The sequence below is a fragment of the Camelus dromedarius genome, chromosome 3 (assembly GCF_036321535.1).
Source record: "Camelus dromedarius isolate mCamDro1 chromosome 3, mCamDro1.pat, whole genome shotgun sequence".
Classification (NCBI taxonomy): domain Eukaryota; kingdom Metazoa; phylum Chordata; class Mammalia; order Artiodactyla; family Camelidae; genus Camelus; species Camelus dromedarius.
In genome coordinates this window covers 18,382,891-18,400,016 of record NC_087438.1, presented here as the reverse complement: position 1 = coordinate 18,400,016, position 17,126 = coordinate 18,382,891, and positions in this window count along the sequence as shown.

Below are 17,126 nucleotides of genomic sequence, written 5' to 3'. Positions count from 1 at the left end.
ATTCTTGTCTTACATCCTTTTCCTAATTGACTGCACAGATAAACTAATTTAGAAACTTCAAAGAAGCCCCAGATCAGCCAATTTAATTGTAAATCAACCCTGTTGCGGGCCTAAGACCCATAGTTCTTATACATAAAAGCAGCAGAATTTCCAGAAAGAGTCTGCTATGCGGTCTTGCCCTTAGAGAGTAAGCTTCTCATAATTCAAGACCCACCAGAACAAAATGGGAAATAAAGTCCCAAGGACAAATGTCAGCAACCCAAACAAACCAGGAACTGAAATCTCAGAGGACTCATAAAATGGGAAATGAAATCCCACAGTGTACTTAAATAAAACTGGAAGCAAAAGCCTAGAGGACAGAAGCCAGCAAAAGATGACACCCAAATAAACTAGAATGTCTACCAGTGTGGGAGATTTGTGTGCAGGAGGACTCACCACCACCATGTGCAACCATGGCAGAGACAATAGCACCCAATGGGCTCTTGTAGGTACGTTAGTCAAGAAGGGCTGGGGAAGGGACAGGTTAGAAGTTTAGAGTATTCCAGGAAAGAGAAATAGTCAGGGGCTTATAAAGACAAAACGCCACAAGGCTGTTAAAAGCTGCCTGTCGAGAATTGTGATTGTGACACAAGTCAGGAAATATTTGTTCTTAAGAGGTCACACATTATTTAAGGGTTAGGGTCCAATAAGTTTCTTGAGTTTTTGGCAGAACTTCTAGATGACTTCATTAGGACAACAAGTTGTGAAAAGAGCAGATTTCACCCAGGCTGAGATGCATATAAGCCACACTTCCTTAATGGCCTCCTGGCTCCATTTTAAAGAGCTCCCTTAGCAACGCAGACTTCATTTTGATCTTCCTTTTAAAAGAAAGGAGAAAAACTATTTATTTACAGAAGACATAGAAAACCTGATAAAATTGACAAAACTTCACTAGAACTAATACATGAGTTTAGTAAGGTTGCAGAAAATAAGATCAATATATACAGATCAATTCATATTTCTATATATTAGAAAAAAATTAGAAATTACATTTTAAAAATAATACTCCACAATAACATTAAAATACATGAAACAAAATTCTTAGGGATATATCTGACAAAAATGTGAAAGGCTTTTTCTCAAAGTCTCTCACTATAAACCACAAAATACTGTTAAAGGAGCTTTAAATGGAAATGTGTACTATGTTAATGGGACAGAGCACTCAGAAAGGTGAACTAACACTACCTGATCTTAAGATATTATAAAGCAGAACCATTTAAGACTGTGATACTGGAGTAAACATACCCTAATTGGTCAATAAATGAAATACAGATTTCAGAAAAGAAGAATATATAAAGAATTGATTTTTGACTAATACACAAAGCCAATTCCATGGAGAATGGATAGAATATATTTTAATTAATCAGAATTACAACTTTCAAATGTCTAATAAAATTAACTTTGCTTTATACTTAGCCTAACATCATATTCAAAATTTAACTCAAATGTGTCATAGACCTAAAAGTGAAACCAAAAACTGTAATACTTCTAGAAGATATCCTAGGAGAAAACTTCTGCATTTTTTTGTTAAGCAATGATTTCTTAGATGAGACAGCAAAAACATGACCCCACCCCCAAAAAAATAATTTGATTATTGGACCTCTCAAAATTAAAAATAAAATGAAACCAAAGCCACAGACTTGAGGAAAACATTTGCAAATCATGTATGATAAAAGATTTGTATCTACACTATATAAAAAAATTCTCAAAACTCAACAATGAGAAAATAACTAAGTGAAAAATAGACAATGTATATTTTTAGACATAATTAACAAAGAAATATATAGATGACAAGTGAATCCATGAAAGTTGCTCCACATCATTAGTCATTAAGGACATAAAAATGAAAACTAAATCGAAATCCCCTCCACGGTTGTTAGAATGGTTAAAACTAAAAAGACTGACAATTCTAATGTTGATGAGGATGTATAAGAATTAAAACTCATATAATTCTGGTGGGGGTGGGAATGCAAATGGCACAATCACTTTGGAAAGCATTTTGTTACGTTCTGAAAAAAGGAGTAAGCATGCACATGCCATATAACATAGCCGTATCCACTCCTATGTGGAAAGTTCAAGGAAAATGAAAGCATATGTGAACAAAGACTTGTAGACAACTGTTCATAGCAGCTAGCTCTACTTATAACAGCACACAACTGGAAATAAACCAAATGTTCATCAACAAGTGAATGAGTAAAGGGAATATGCTACACAACGGAGCACTGCTCAGTCATACAAATGAATGAAATAGGGTATAGAAACATGGATGAATCTCAAAATAATTATTCTGAGTTACAGAAGCCAAACAGAAGGAATACATTCTGTATAATTCCTTGGATCTAAATTATAGGGAATACAAACTAATGTCTAATGACAGAAAGCAGATCAGTGCTGGGGAGAAGGGCAGACCAGGGAACAGAGAGGAGGAAGAGAGCGAAAACAAAGGTGTGTCAGGAAGCTTTTGGGAGCTAATGGATATGTTTATTATTTTTATTTTGGTAATGGTTTCATAAGTATGTACATATGTCAAAACATTTCACCTCAAATTTTGAAGAAATACCATGTGTACTATTCTAAATTAAGATACATTTTTATATGAGGAATGAAGGTAATAACATGTTAATTACAAATTTCCTTTGGATATAAAATATTATTATTAGTAAACCAAAATATTTTTCTCATTTGTGAAGAGTTCTCAAAAAACTCGATATTGAAGATGCAAAGGCTAAAGAAAATATTTAATTACACACAAAGAATAAACAAACCACACACTAAATTCACCCCAAAACAGTGGTAGAACACTAAGTGAAACACAATTTCTGAATTTAAAAAGGTATATATTGTGCATTGTCCTCTATTACCACAAAAATTTACATTAAATTGGAATATCTTTCAAGTTCAGTCAAAAATAATGTTTTCAAGATACTGGGATTTTTGTGTTCTATAAATAATGATATTAATGGTATATAATAACTCAAAGGGCCAGCACATTAAACTAAAATATCCACTAAAACACTGAAAATTGATCAGAAGAATAAGCATTGTGTGTAATTAAAATGATCTTATAGTAGAATGTATTTTGTTTTATTTTACATACAAATGAAATTAAACTGTGGGAATTGGTACATGAAAGCATTACTAAATATCTGATAAAAGTCTTAAGGTGTTAAGAGAATGATCATGCAGATTTAGTTGTTATCCAGTTTTACTTGAAATATATGCCTTTCTTTTCCATGATAAATGCATATTGAGTTAAAGACATCTATATGTCATAAAAACAAAACATTACAATGTTGACTTTATCATTTTATTTCATAATCCAGAAGGCAGTATAGTAACTGGCACATATTCTAATTGATACTCAAGTAAAAGTAGATATTATTACTCTGCAAACACCTAAACCTGCACATATAATCCAGTTAGGATTCAGGAACCAGAAAGTCCTTGGTTCCTGAGCATTATATTATTTTTAGAGAGAGGAAAAGCATTTTCAGATGTAGCACAAGAAACAGGTCAGTGGAGTTTCTGACTTATTTTGGCAAGTGGTCAGAAGTGAAGTATGCAAAAGGAAATCACCAGAACTCAAGATTTCAATAATCTGTTTCAAAAAATGAAATCTTGAAATGATAGGCAGTAGCACAAAGCTGAAAATCAAAGGTATAATAATTATGACAATATTTTAATAGAAGGAATATCACGAATGAAGGGCATTGTTCACATTTACTATGCTGAACATACTGTGGTAAACTCCCAAACTCCCAACATCCCAAGTAAGTGAAACTTTACTTCCTCTGTTTAGTTTATGAGATTCTAACTCTGAGTTATTGAGAATAGAAGTCTCTTTATAAATGTTTAGATAACTATAAAGGGTACTTGGTGAAATTTTCAACCTCCATGAAGCCATATCCCCAGGCACATTCTGAAACCACCTAATTAGGAGCCCAGGAAATAGTATGAGTTTGGCTTTGGGAAAACAAAGGCATACAATTTCTAATTTATCTTCAGGATAATGCTAGCACCATCTTGTTCAATTCTATTCCAGAGATTCCATGGGACTAAACAAATTGGCTGTTCTAGTTACATATTCAAAATTTTTTAAATGCTATCTTAGGAAGTGCATTTATAGACATGGGAAACCACTAAATTAAAGGAAATAAAACCAGTATTTTAAAATACCTGAAGCTATTTTGTTTGGTGTTGTTTTACTGTTTGTTTCTTCTTTATCATTCCAGAGTGTACTTTCAATCTATTGTGAATACAGCACTCTGGCAGCATAGTAATATTATGTTCTATTAAAAATGGTTACTTTTCAAACAAATAAAAAAAGAAAAAAATTTACTTTGGAGTTTTACCCTTATAACTACCTAGACCGTATGTCACATTTAACTTAATCCACCTTGCTGCTGGATGTACAGAGCAGGTCATACTTCAGAGAAGGGAGGGGTTTGGTTTCAACAGATGGTTTTGTGTCCTCCCTGATTCAAGGGCAACCATGGCAACAAGCAAAGAGGGGGTGTTGCTTAGCAACTGGAAACATTAATGAAGAGATTTCCAACCTGTATATAGAAAAAATAAAAATGCTTTGGAAGAACTTTAAGACTTGGCATAAATGTATACCAAAATTCATTTCTGAAACATGATGAGTATATAATCACAAATCTGGAAAGCATAATGCTTTATAAATGAAAAATATCAAATAAGTGGCTTATTGGATATTTTCTCAAAAAGTAACTTTTTGGATCAATAACAGCATTTATGCAAAAATATAGCAAAAAAAATTAAAACTGCAAATCTTGTCTTGAAATGATTCAGTTTAAAAATTAGGTTGATTACAAAACCTGTGATTATCTTATGCTGTAATACAACTTGAGATCTCAGGTAGGATCAGCAATTTATCTAGTTGAGGTGCCAGGCTGTACATGTTTGCTAATGTACATGATGCAGTTGCCCAAAACATTTTAGTGGGTTCTCTCTCAAGCTAGAATAGGCACTGTGGTTACAAACTGTATCTGTGTTGGCTAAAAATATATTTTCCCCTAGAAAATATCTTTCTTATTAGCATATTCCTTTGTATTATGTCTTAAAGTTAGTCTTGAAAAATGACTCAGGGAATATAGTGTTTTGGAGTTCAGGAGTGAAAATAGTGCCAAACTGGGACTCAGAGGTAGGTATGTAACTATTTTATTAACTTTTTGTTTTATGTGCTTTTGTATTTAAATATAAACTTTTAATTGTTTATATCAATTGACCTAATTGATAGGTCATGTCATGTTTGATACAAGGAGGTTTTATATATATGAACATATATATATATATAAGAAAATGTATTTTGTTATTTAATATATATGTTTTTTCAAGTGTCTACCAATGTATTAGCACTGGTTTTATAATGATTATCATGTCATCAACTTAATAGCTTAAAATTTATTCTTCAATGATTTACAGATACTTATAAAAGCACCAACATTTTGCTAGGCTCTCTGGCAATTGTTAAATGTATTGTAACGGAAAAACACCCTTCTGTGTCTGGCCTCTACTCTACTACAACACTCAACACGTGTGTTCTCTGGTCAACAAAGTTGTGGAAGTCTTTTTTGTACCGAGCAATCCTGCACCACCAGCTGGTTGTCCTACAGTTTAACTCAGTTCTGATACTAGCTACCTGAGATAGTGTAAGATCCCATGGGTTAAGGCCTCAATCTTACAAGGCTGCCCCCCAACTTCAGATGCCAATAGCAAGCCCAGGTTGTTATCTGTGCTTCTGACCAAAAAGTTCTAAGTCAGGGGTTCCCACAACCCCCTCCTTTGCTTAGAGCAGCTCACAGAACTCAGGAAAACATTTTGCTTACTAGATTACCGGTTTGTTACGAAAGGATGTAACTCAACAGTCACGTGGACTAGATGCACATAGGGCGCAGCATGTGGGAAGGGATGCTGAGCTTCCATGCCCTCTCTGGTCCTACAGCTCTCCCCCTGCCTCCAGCTGGAGGCTTCAGTAGGTAGGAGCAATTAAATCCATAGGCCTTTGGTAGTTTAATCAACTTGTAGCCTCTGTCCCTCGCCTGAAGGTTTGAGGTATGGGACTGAAAGCTCCAACCCTCTAACAACAGACTGGTGTCCCTGGCAACCAGGATTCAGCCTTAGGGGCCTGCCAGAAGTCAGTGTATTAACATAAACTGAAAGGGGCTTGTTCAAGTTAACAAAAGACACCTTTATCACTACTCTCAGGAAATTCTAAGTGCTTTAGGGGCTTGGTGCCAGGAATAGGATGAAGAGCAGATATACATTTCTTATTATAAATCACAACATCACACATATATTGCTAATCCTCACAACATGTCTGCAAATTCTTGATGTCTCCAATTTAAGATGAGGTGATGGAGACTGAGAAAGGTTAACCAACGTGGACATGAGTATAGCATACTGCTTGTAAACACGGTCTCTAAACCTGAATTACATGAGTTCAAAACTCAGCTCTGCAGTGTTGTGCAAGTTATTAAGTCTTTCTGCTCCTCACCTTCTTCATTTTAAAATATTCCCAAGAGTACTTACTACCCTTAAATTAATCAAGCAAGGAGGTCATTAGCTCATTAGACAGGGATGGCTCTAATGCCTTTGGCAGCTGTCATGAGAAAACCAAAATCTAAACCTGGAAATGCCTCAAGGTTACAAAATTGAAACAAACAAAACATAAATACAAAACAGAAACAGACTCATAGACATGGAATACAAACTTGTGGTTGCCAAGGGGGCGGGGGTGGGAAGGGACAGACTGGGATTTTAAAATGCAGAATAGATAAACAAGATTATACTGTATAGCGCAGGGAAAAATATACAAGATCTTGTGGTAGCTCATAGTGAAAAAAATGTGACAATGAATATATACATGTTCATGTATGACTGAAAAATTGTGCTCTACACTAGAATTTGACACAACATTGTAAAATAACTATTACTCAATAAAAAAATGTAAAAATAGAAAAAAAAATTGAAACCTAAGGACAACCAATCACAAACAGCCAACTAGGCTTTAAGTCATGGACAGCAATAATATCCTTCCTCTACTTCTGCCTTTTCTCTGTAGAACTTTCTCTTCCGCTACTGCTGGTGGAGTGCTCCTAACCACTTCTGGTTTGGTGCTGCCTCACCGTAGCTGATAGATGTTCAAACAAACTCTTTAAGATTTAGTATGCCTCAGTTTATCTTTTAACACCATATAAGGCTTTTAGGAACTAATACGCATAAAGTACAAATGAATGGATTGTGACAATTAAATGAATTAATATATATGAAGCTCTCCATGCTGGTGTATGCATTGATATATTTCTTTTGTTGCATTTCTAATGTTGGTATTATTTGTATCATTACTGTGTATCTTATGATATAATAGAGGTCTCTTCCATGATTTAGATGCAGTTGTCATTAGCACTAAATATTACTGATTTAATAAAAGTAATTAAATGTATGTTATATCCATTTACCAATGGAATAGGAAACATTTAGCATTAAAACGATTTTAAAGAGTCTTTTTTTTCTTATGTATAAAAATGATTCATCCAAAGTAAAAAAAGGTCTGTATTTTTCTTCTTCACTCATTTTATGTATTGTGTGATGTTTCAGACATTACACTGTACATTTTAACCATATTATCCTGTCTTCTACATCCCTCAAAATATGTTAGATAGAAATTATGAATTCTTCATAAGTTGCCCTGTTTGTACATTGTAAGAAAGTGGCAGAAGCTGGATTCACATCTGTATCAGTTTTCTATTGTTGCATAACCAGTTCCCACAAACTTAAAGGACTAAAACATAACATCTTTCATGTCTTACAGTGAAGTCAAGATTGGATCAAGTGGACTGAGTTCTCTTAGGGTCTTGCAGGCTGAAATCAAAGTATTGGCAGGGCCAGGCACTTCCCTAGAGGCTTAGAGAAGAATATGTTTCCAACAGTGTAGGAGAGTTCCCATTTCCAAGGTCCTTAAGGTCATTAGACAAATCCAGTTGTTTGTGGTCATACATCTGAGGTACCCATTTTTTTTGGCCAGCTGTCAGCTGGAGGCCATTCTTCACTCCTAGGGACTGCCTGTCTTCCTCCCCACGTGGCCCTCTCCACCTTCAAAGTCAGCAACGGGGTATCCTTCTCACACTTACTATCTGTCTGATTTCTCTTCTGCCACCAGCCAGACAAAATGGTCTCCTTTTAAAGGGCTTTATGATTAGGTTTGGCCCTCCCAAACAATCTAACTTTTTTAAGGTTAATTTGTTGCTGGAGAGTAGGTTCTTATCTTGTCGCAGAAAGAATTCAGAGATGAGACACAAGGAAAAGAAAGCAAAGCAAACATTTATTATTAGGTGATAGTATGCTCTCAGTGGGGGAACGGGCAGGATCAGATGAGTAGCTGCCCTGAGTTTCTTTGGCAAGCTGATTATATGGGGTGTAAAAATGAATAGGTGGAATATTCATTGGGGGAGAGGGGTTTTGAGTCGTATTCCCGATTTTCATCCCAGCTTCACCTTCCTGAGGGGAGGAGGGATTTGGGGGTCATTATTTAGTGTTGATCAGAAGTGTCAAGGCATCAGTGCATGATAGGTACTTCTTATCTGCAAAGCTAATTTTATTGTAATGGGGGCATAAGGAGCAAAAGATTACATCCAGATGCAGGAGAGTCCCACCTTTTCCCATCTTTCTTTGTGTGCCTCCAGTACAGCTGTCACCCCAAAATGTGTGATTTCTTTTTCATCTGGAGGTTCCTGCCTTTCTTTGTGTGCCCAAGGACCCCCATTGTTCACAAGATGCATCCTGCCATTTGGCCCATGTACGTCTTTCTCTGCTCAAATCTAGCTATCTGCCTGCTCTAACAAATTAAATCTGAAAAATTACTTTTGCTATTTAATGTAACATAATCATGGAGTAATATCTAGTCATATTTACAAATTCTACTCACACTTAAAGGGGAGATTATACAACGGAAGGGTCATTTGGAGTTATTCTTAGAATTCTGCCTTAGAATCCCCAGCACCCAAGTCTATGACACCAGAGAACATTTTTTAAAAAATACTATGTGATGATGTGGGACCATATCCAAGTTGTTCTTAATATCTGAAAAAATATTCAGGTGAACAGGCACTAGAATATTCAATTTAGTTGCTTATACAACTACATTAAAATAGAATTACTCCTGTCTCCATAGGTTCATTTTGTTTTAAGTATCACTCTCTTTCTTCAAGAATGCTATCATGATATCCAAATTGGTTGGCTTTTTTTTTTTTTTGCTGCATATTTAAGATTAAGATGTATCATTCGAAACTGTAGGAGTAATCTCACAGAATTCTCTTTTTTCTGAGTTGTACACAATTTATTCTATTGTAAAAATCAATATATAATTATGTACTGTGTTGGACATAAACAATAAACTCACTGTGTTGTCTTAATTTCATCTGTGCTAAAAGATGATTCTGTTATTAAGGGAAAATTAGTTTGTCATCATTTCTCTCTTCTTTCAAGTAATTATCATAACTCTTATTATGATCCCTTTCAAACAGTTATCAGACTCAACATCTGATAAAACAACACTGAAACATAAACCCTGGAATTAGTAACACTTTTTGTAGTTGTGTGGAAAGTTTGTCATTGATCTCTTAGAATAAAAGGTGTATGAGGACGTGTCAGTCTTAGTTATGTGTCACCAGTACATAATAGAACAGTGCCTGTCGTACATCAATTGTCAAAAAAAAAAAAAAAAGGTTTGAAACAAGATTATACTGTATAGCAACAGGGAAATATACACAAGATCTTATGGTAGCTCACAGAGAAAAAAATGTGACAATGAATATATATATGCTCATGTATGACTGAAAAATTGGGCTCTACACTGGAATTTGACACAACATTGTAAAATGATTATAAATCAATAAAAAATGTTAAAAAAAGTTTTAAGTAAAAATTTAAATAAAGTTGAATTATCTAAATTAATAAATTAATTCAAATGATCATCAAAAGTTCTGGATGCAGGTTTACATAATTTTTCAGAATAAACTATCAGCATGCTAGTTTTAAATATTATCGTCAGGATGATTTTTCCAACTGAAATCTGCAACATAATTACCATAGCACTATTGTTTATTTCTTCATCTCAGTTTGACAACAATTTGCTGTATATTTGATGAACTATTACTGTAAATAAAATCTAATTCCTTTAGGTTTTATTGTCAATGAAATATTGTCCATGTTATGCTAATGTATCTGTGAGATAATCAGAGATAAATACAAGTCATGTTTATTAAGAGTCAATATGTAGGTTTTTTTGTATTTCTCTTGTTTTAATTATTAATCCTATATTTTTACTGCTGTTTTTAAAAAAAAATTCCACTAGAATGGCATGGAATGAACAAGATACACCTTAAAACAACTAAATCAAAAACTCTACAGATGAGGACTAGGGTTTCATAGTTTCTGTGTCTTCTCTTGTGATTCTAATACACAGAGTTGACAACTCATTACCAATACTCTCAACCATGATATTTAAGTACCCTTTAAAATATAGAAGAAAAATGTCAAAGAAGTGAGCTTTAGGTTCCTCAAGGTAGCACAGAATATAAATCTCTGTACTAGAATTTGATTTAGTTCTTTTTTTTTAGAGTTTTCCTACTCTTTTTTTTATTGAAGTACAGTGAGTTACAATGTGTCAATTTCTAGTGTACAGCATAATGTCCCAGTCATACATATATATACATATATTTGTTTTCATATTCTTTTTCATTAAAGGTTATTACAAGATATCAAATATAGTTCCCTTTGTTATACAGAAGAAATTTATTTTTTATCTATTTTTATATATAGTAGTTAATATTTTCAAATCTTGAACTCCCAAATTTATCTCTTTCCACTTCCTTTCCCCTGGTACCCATAAGATTGTTTACTATGTCTGTAAGTCTTTTCCTGTGTTGTACATGAGTTCAGTGTTGTCTTCTTTTCTCTTTTTTTATATTACACATATGAATGATATCATATTGTAATTTTCTTTCTCTTTCTGGCTTACTTCACTTAGAATGATCTTCAGGTACATCCATGTTTTTTCAAATGGCATTATTTTATTCTTTTTTATGGCTGAGTAGTATTCCATTGTATAAATATACCACAACTTCTTTATCTTGTCATCTGTTGTTGGACATTTAGGTTGCTTTCATGTCTTGGCTATTGTATATAGTGCTAATATGAACATGTATCTTTTTGAATTAAAGTTCCCTCCGGATATATGTCCAGGAGTGGGATTGCTGGATAAGCTTTTGCACAGCAAAGGTAAACATAAGCAAAACAAAATGACAGCCTATGGAATGGGAGAAAATATATACAAAAGGTGAGACTGACAAAGGTTTAATTTCCAGAATACATAAACAGCTCATACAACTTAATAACAGAAAAACAAACAACCCAATCCAAAAATGGGCAGAAGACCTAAACAAGCAATTCTCCAGTGAGGACATACAAATGGCCAATAGGCACATGAAAAAAATGCTCGAAATTGCTAATTATCAGAGAAATGCAAATCAAAACTACAATGAGGTATCATCTCATACCAGTCAGAATGGCTATCATTCAAAAGTTCACAAATGATAAATAATGGAGAGGGTGTAGAGAAATGGGAACCCTCCTACATTGTTAGTGAGAATGTAAATTGGCATAGCCACTATGGAGAACAGTATGGAGATTCCTCAAAAAACTAAAAATAGAGTTACCCTGTGATTTAGTTCTTTTTGATTCCTGGGAGGGAAACACACAATCCAGAACTGATGCAGGGGAAACTCCTTTCCATTTTCTAAAAAATACATGAACTCAATGAATAATTAACATTCATCTAAGGAAGTTCTAATTCTAGATACAAACAAATGAAAAATGTAATACCTGCAAAAAAGAGATTTAAAAGGAAACTGTAAAACTCATATACTTACATGTAGACAAATTTGAGATGGAACGGAGTCATGTAGAAGAATATGAGACTGTGCAAAATGTAAGTTTGTCATAAACAGAAAGAAGACAGAAATCTGGGAAGTTAAAATAATGAATATTGAGATGACCAAAACAGCAACAAATCATTAAGCTAGAGAGGACACAGTAGACAGAACCATATGTTAGACTGTATCACAGTGAAGCCCAAAAGAAATAAAGAAGAGGAATATGAAAAAAACTTAAGAGTAATAGTGTCAACACAAAACTTCTAAAGACTTCTAATCAGAGTTCTAAAAGAAAGAAGAGTGAGTGAGGAAGACAAGGAATCCATAACGATATAAAGGCCTCAAGTTTTAAATAATAAAAGTGATGAGTCTTCAGAATTAAAGAGTCTGTTATGTACCCTTGTAAATGACAACAGCAACAACAACGTACATTACGTACAAATTCCAGCAACAAAAATCATGTATTATAATGAAAATTCAATATATTAAGAATAAACAGAAAATTCAATGAGTAAATAGAGACAGAGTGAGTTACATACAACAAATAAGAATCAGTTTTTCTTGTTACTTAACAAATAATGAATCTTACAATGTCAGGCACCCATGCATAGGACATGTAACTGATCAGAAGAGCAGAGATGGTTGCTCCCTGCCAATCTTTTATTATAAGGGAAAGAAATGGAGTATAAATCACAGAGATAGTAAGTATATCAAAGTGTTATGGAAAGTGATTAGTCCTCTGGGGACAGGGACTGGGGAAGGTAGACTGGATTATAAGTGTCAGGGGAAAGGCAGAGTTCAGGGTACTCTTCTTGGAGAAAGTGACATTGAGTGAAGACATAAAGGAAGTGAGGGAGATATCTTTGCAGCTGTCTAGGTGAAGATTATCCCTAGCCAAAGAAACAGGCAGTGCAAAGGCTTACAATAGGAGTTTACCAGGCATAGTTGAAGAACGAAAGTCCAGTATATTTAGAGCAAATAATGCCGGATAAGATTTCCAAAATAATCATACTTTTTTAAAGTCCTTTTTTAGGTGACTATAAATATTTGTACTTTCATTCTTAGTGAAATGGGGAGTTTAGGGAGGATTCTAAATAGAGGCATAAACATTATCCGACTTAGCTTTAAGAAGAACCACTCGATATTTTCTTCAAACAGATTCTGGGAATTGGGCAAGAATGAAAACAGAAAGACGAGCTGGAAGACAACTGTAGCTGTATCTCTGAGAGATTATGGTGATAGGGAAGGTAGTAGGAGACATGGTGAGAAGTGGCTGAATTCTAGGTTTTAAGAAATGAATTGGATGTGTAAGAACGGATTCGAGGATAGTTCTAACCGGGAAAAAAAATAGAGTTGCCATCAAATGTGATAAGAAAGGCTGTAGTTGGATAAGATTTGGTGCAGAAAATCAAAGTTCCATCTTGAACATGTTAAATTAGAAATGTAAGAGGATAATTCAGGTAAGAAGTTGGATATATGTGTTTGAGTTTGGGAGAGAGGTTTGTGCTAAAGATATAAGATTAGAAGTTGTTTTTGTATAAAAAAGATGTTCAAGATGTGAGAGCATATCAGTCCAACAATCAGCTGTGGACTGAGTGTAGATAGAAAAGAAAAAAATATCACAAAGTCATAGGATTCTCCAAACATAAAGGTATCTGGAAGAAGATGAATAACCAATAAAGCAGACTTTGAGGAAACAGTCAGTGAAGTGGGAGAAAAATACATATGATCTATTACCCTAGTGATTAAATTTTATTAAAGACTGTGTGGTTAACTCTGACAACTATTGCTATTATGTTAGGTGAACTGAGAACTAAGAACTGATTCTTGGAGATAGCAACATAGAAGTAATTTTGATGACCTTGATAAAGCAGGTTAGATTGCTTGGTGAAAGAAAAAATGTTTAAAAAGATAAAAGGAGATGGGAAATTGGAGACATTGTATATACAAATCTTTCTCAACTTACTACAATGGGGTTATGTCTCAATTATCTCATTGTAAATTGAAAATATAGTCAGTCAAAAATTCAGTTATTTTTAATGAAATATAGTTGGCTTACAATATTATATTAATTTCAGGTGTACAACCTAATGATTCAATATTTTTATAGATTATACTCCATTTAAGGATACTACAAAATAATAGCTATATTTCCCTGTGCTGTACAATATACCTTTGTTGCTTATTTATTTCATACATAGTAGTTTGTGTCTCTTAATCCCCTGCTGCTATTTTGCCCTGCCCCTCCTTCTCTCTCCCCATTGGTAATCCATATCTGTGAGTCTGTTTCTGTTTTGGTATATACATTGGTTTGTTTTATTTTTTAGATTCCACATTAAGTGATAACATACAGTATTTTTTCTTTCATTGTCTGACTTATTTTATTAAGCATAATAACTTCTAGGTTCATCCATGTTGCAAATGGCAGAATTTTATTCCTTTTTATGGCTAGGTAATATTCCATTGTATATTTTATAGTCCACATCTTCTTTATCCATACATCTGTTTATGGACATTTAGATTGCTTCCATATTTTGGCTATTGTAAATAATGCTGCCATGAACATTGAGGTGCATGTATCCTTTCAAATTAGTGTTTTTGTTTTCTTCAGATATACACCCAGGAATGGAATTGCTAGATCACATGGTAGTTCTATTTTAAGTTTTCCAAGGAGAATCCATACTGTTTTCCACAGTAGAAAAGTACCTGGGGACTGTGGTACTAGAGTTGGCAAAGAGTTGGAAACAAGGGCTCCTTTTGGTGACCAAGGCAAAGAGGGAAGAAAGGAAGATCAGGTATGGTGTAGTCAGAGCAGATGGTGTGTGACTGCCAGGGAGAAAGGAGAGTGAGATATCTGTAGCTCATGCTTGACCTAATCCCATTCAGAGGACTTGAACACCTACAAATGAAGGCAAAAAATCTACGTGAGGTGTGGTTTTGCCCTGACTAAAGTGGTTATTTTTGACAACCATCAGGGGAGAACAGATTTACCAGGAGTGGGCAGAAGCCTTGTCAGTAGTGTTTGCTATGGGCTGAGCTCACACAACCTGGAGGTAGAAGACCTGAGAAGGATTGGACTTGGTCCCAGCAAGGGAAGGACCGACAACAGACTGCCAGAACCTTCCTTTGGATTTGTAATGCTTAATGAAAATTGAAAGAATTATTATTGACTACTGTGATTTCTGAGGGTGGGACTAGGTTTATAGCTCCACCCTGGCTAAACACTTTTACTTCAGAATCCATGGGTCTTTCTACTCTCATCAGCATTTGGCTAGCTTCATTTCTTTGTGTGCATGGTTGGTGTTAATACATTTTTACTTGCAGTGAATTTAAAATAAATATATTTTAATGTTTTAGAATAAGCAAAATCTGTGATGCAGTATCAATCTGCCATATTAACCCAAAATTGTACTATTTTTTTGTTTCACCATTCAGTCTCTCTTTCCCGTTTTTTCTCTCAAACATACATATATATTTGGAAATAATGGGAATTTTTATGTTGGTTAATATAATGTATAAACTATGGCTTTGCTGTTTAAACTTCTTTGTAATTTAATGTAAAGAACTGAGCTAAATTTAAAAAAATCATGTATGGTTTGATAGGATTAACAATTGACTCATCTTTCTTCAACTTTTGGTAACTTATCAGATATTATAGAGCATATAGTTGCTATTAGAGTGAGAATAAAAGTTGACATCAATTTATCCCACAAATTTTTAAAGTATAATATTCATACATGTCTTCCAGTGGTAGTTTCATTACAGCTGTAAAATTACTAGCCAGAAATTGAAGTGGAAAAATGATGACATCAAGAGGAAGGTATCACAGGGAGAGAATTAATGTCAAAATAATTACATGGTTCACGGTCAAGGCTGTATGGTTATTAGCAACTCTAGAGAATCTAATTAAGTAAGTCAAAAATTGTGCTTAAGCCAGTTAAGTCGGAGTGTTTCTATGGCTTCTGAACAAATAGGTAACACCTAAAAGCTGAGAATGTACTCATTAATCAAAGGAACTGAAAATTATATCACACTGATTAAAACCACATGTAGTAAAAATGCCTATTTAGTCTTCTTTTAAAATTAGATCTTAGGAAAAGCTGAACTGCTACTAACTTTAATTCACTCCTATAATCAGACAAGTTTTTCATTTTATTATTCTTTTGCTACTATTTTTGATAATTACCTAATTTTCTTCAACTCCTTAGGCCCTCTTTTTTTTTTAATCAATACTCATTACTAGTTTCTGAATTAGAAAAAAAATCACACTTCTTTAAAATGTAGACCCAATTTCTTGTACAAAGACTGAAAAAAAGAAAAATTGTGTGTACAGTGGGGTACCCCATTTTACAAAAGAACATGCAACATTTACTCACTACTGAAATAGAGGTTGCTATAGTTCAGTTTAAATAAATTTTCCATTAATTATTCCAAATATTTTATTTAGAGATGACAAATAAAACAATAGAAGTTTCTGTCTACACAGCTATGAAAGAATCATACGCTTTGGGGAAAAAAGAAGGCAGAATTGAAGGATGAAAAGACATCATGGATGTCGTAAACACATTGTCAGTGTCAGATTTAAAAACTTGCTACTATCCCAGGCTACTAATCTTGCTCCTTCACGGGGATGTCTCAATGATTGTGGTTTATTTTAGAAGGCACCACTGCAAAATTTTTAGGCAGATATTCCTTGGCTTTTCATGAAATAAATACAACATGATAAATAAACTTACCAAACATTTTCAAGTTCATATCACCTGATTTTAGTTCAATCCATAACCAAGAAAAACACTAATAATTATTATTCAGAAAAATACTTGTTTTCAAGAACACTTCAAATAATTTTTTAAAAAAGAAAAGTCAGTCAGATTTTAACTTTGTATTCAAATAAACACTGGAGATAATTTTGGAGTTATATTTTTATGTTGAACATTATAAACATACAGCATATTAGAAGTGGTGGAACGCATATCTCTTAAATGAATATTGTGTGGTATAGATTCCATGAGACAATGTATCAGGTAGGAAGCCTACCTGAAGAGTAGAAATCAACACTCTGTAATGTCCTTATTCTTGGAGCAATGTTTTGTTGTAGATTTCTTTAAATATATATATGTGACTTGAATATAT